Below are 2,953 nucleotides of genomic sequence, written 5' to 3'. Positions count from 1 at the left end.
GTGGAGAAGACGTAGCAGTCGCCATGGATTTGCCATCGGAAGCTGCCCGCGAAAAGTACACACCAGAAGACAAGACGCACACGGCGATACCCCTTTCGTTTGTCCATCTCATGGATTTCTCAATTTTCATTTTCTGATGCGGAAATTTGTTGTGGGTATTATAATTAGGGGCTGGCCAATGAGACATTAACCTGAGTAAGCAATTCATGCTTGCACTTGGATAGCAGCAATCCTGTTTGAGCTGGGTGAGCAGCGGCCATTTGTTGAGATTAGGCAGGTACATGATTGTTTGAAACGACAGGAGAGCACTGATTAAGCCATGACAATTTTTGGGTGTTTGGGCTTGCTACGGCTCATGCTACTCATTCTCCAACTCATATGCCTCAGTTCGTCCCAGACCATTTCTCCAGGAAACGATGTACAGTGTCTTCAGACTACTTACAAGGAATTGAAGGACCCTCAAGGGAACCTCGACACCTGGAACTTCCGGAACACTACCAATGGGTTTATTTGCAATTTTCTGGGAATTACTTGTTGGCATGATGATGATAACCACGTGTTGTCAATTTCGCTTCAAGATATGGGGCTTCAAGGTGAGTTCCCATCTGGAGTACAGTACTGCAGGAGTATGACGGGCTTGACTCTCTCTCAAAACAGTCTTACGGGTACCATTCCCAAGGAGCTCTGCCAATGGCTTCCTTTTCTGGTAACCATTGATCTCTCCAACAACAAGTTTACGGGACCTATTCCTCATGAGCTTCATAATTGCACATACCTCAATATCCTCCGCCTGAATGGAAATCAACTTACAGGGGCAATTCCCTGGGAATTGACATGGCTCTACCGTCTCAAGGAGTTCAATGTAGCAAACAACAAGCTTACTGGAAATATACCTTCTTCATTCAAGCACAATTTTTCTGCCTCTAGTTTTCAGGGTAACCCTGGGCTATGTGGGCCTCCCCTTTCGGCATGCGAATCGACCAACGGGCCAGTAAATCCCATGGTTGTTGCGGCTTTTCTTCTATTTGGCATAGTGTTAATTGTCTGGATTTTACTTGGTCTTCATTGGATGATTTCTGAAGCAAAAAGCAGAAGATCTGTCAAAATCCCACCGCCAAGTACCAATGAGCCCAGCGATTGGCAGAAATATGTCCGAGCTCGGAGATCTGTTAAAGTTTGCTCGTTCGAGATGCCCATCAGGAAGATGAGATTGGCTGATCTTGTGGCGGTCACTGGCAACTTCAGCGAAGACAATATCGTTTTGCAGGGAAGGACAGGTATAATCTACAAAGGCAAACTGCCAGATCAATCTTTGCTGGCAGTAAAAAGACTCCGGCCATGTTCAGTACAGACTGAAAAAGATTTCAAGTGCGAGATGAAGGCATTGGCCCACCTGAGGCACCGAAATCTTGTTCCTCTTCTGGGCTACTGCATTGCAGACGAAGAGAAGCTGTTGGTCTACAAATACATGGCGAAGGGAACACTCTTGAACTGCCTCCATGGCGTTCGAGGCGAACAGCAATTGCTCGACTTGGAGACCAGACTGAAGATCTGTATAGGCACGGCCAGAGGATTGGCATGGCTTCACCACAGCTGCAATCCGCACGTCGTGCATCGCAATATAAGCAGTGGAGTCATCTTTCTGGATGAAAAGTACGAAGCGCACATAAGTGGATTTGGATTGGCCAGACTTTTGAATGCGGAGGACACTTGTGTTCCCATTTCTTCGTCTGGAGAGGATGATCAGCTTGTGGAGGAGTTTGGGTACGATGCTCCAGAAGTGTGGAGGAACTCGTCTGTTGCGACATTGAAAGGCGATGTGTACAGTTTTGGGATACTTGTGTTAGAGATAGTGACAGGTTTAAGGCCTTGTGACACGGTAATGGATGAAGAAAGTAGAAGGGAAATGACTTTCCTTGAATGGATACATGGTCGTTTTGCGCGTGAGGGCGATTGTGTAGAGCAGGCGATACAAAACTATTGTGCGAATGAGATCACTGTATCATCAGATGAATGGATACGCCGCCTTTTTGCAGATGAGGGCATCCGTTGTGTTGAGCCCACAACAGAAAGCTGTGATGGCAATCATCAGATGGGTGTATCATCAGATGAATGGACACGCCGTCTTTATGCAGCAGATGAGGGCACCGGTTGTGTAGCGCCTGCAACACAAAGCTGCCACGCCAATCAGATCGGTGTGTTGGCTGAGGAAGAGAGTTCAGTAGTTGCAGAGGTGATGCGGGTGGCGTTTCGATGTGTGAATTATAATCCGGATGGAAGGCCGTCCATGTATGAAGTGTACAAGTGGTTCACCAAGATTGGAGAGAGGTATGGTTCTGTTTCAGGCGACGACTCTGATTGATGAAGCTGCTGCGAAAATAATCGTCCTTCAAGTAGTAATGTTTAACCAGTTGCATTGGATTGTTGGTTTACAGGTAGTAATGTTTAACCAGTTTCATTGGATTGTTGGTTTACAAGTAGGATAGGAGGGAATATTTGACTGATAAAAATAAACCGTCGTTAATGTTTTATTGGTAATTTTATTTTTATTTTTATGATCGTTAATGTTTTATTGGTAATTTTATTTTTATTTTAATTTTTTTCATACAATGTAGTTATAAACTAAAGTTTATAGAATTTTAGAATAAAGTTTAGTATTAATGTTTTATTCGTAATTTTAGTTTTATTTTTTATACTATCTAATTATAAAATAAAGTTTCTAAAAATTTAGAATCATTCATCAATACAATTTATAATTTATAATTCTTAAATGTGAAAAATAAATATTTATTTTTTAATATTATTGTAAACATTAATTTTTAAACAGTTTTTGATTATGAGTTTGAAATTTTTATTGTAGCATTTAAACCATGTAGATAATTACTTTTTATTTTTCCTCATAATTTTAAAATATTTATGAGATAATTTTTTATTATTAAATTTAATAAAAAAA

The 2,953-nt window shown here is 41.5% G+C and overlaps 1 pseudogene; it reads left to right on the top strand.

The window, feature by feature from the left end:
- The first annotated feature begins 217 nt into the window (after positions 1 to 217).
- LOC149262182 (putative LRR receptor-like serine/threonine-protein kinase At1g69990 pseudogene) lies at positions 218 to 2,433 on the top strand (annotated as a pseudogene).
- Positions 2,434 to 2,953: the final 520 nt, after the last annotated feature.

The sequence above is a fragment of the Pinus tabuliformis genome, chromosome 6, assembly GCF_031772625.1.
Source record: "Pinus tabuliformis cultivar Carrire ecotype Pingquan chromosome 6, CPIR1, whole genome shotgun sequence".
Lineage (NCBI taxonomy): Eukaryota > Viridiplantae > Streptophyta > Pinopsida > Pinales > Pinaceae > Pinus > Pinus tabuliformis.
Note: the sequence above shows the minus strand (reverse complement) of the source record. Positions and strands in the feature narration are given on the sequence as shown.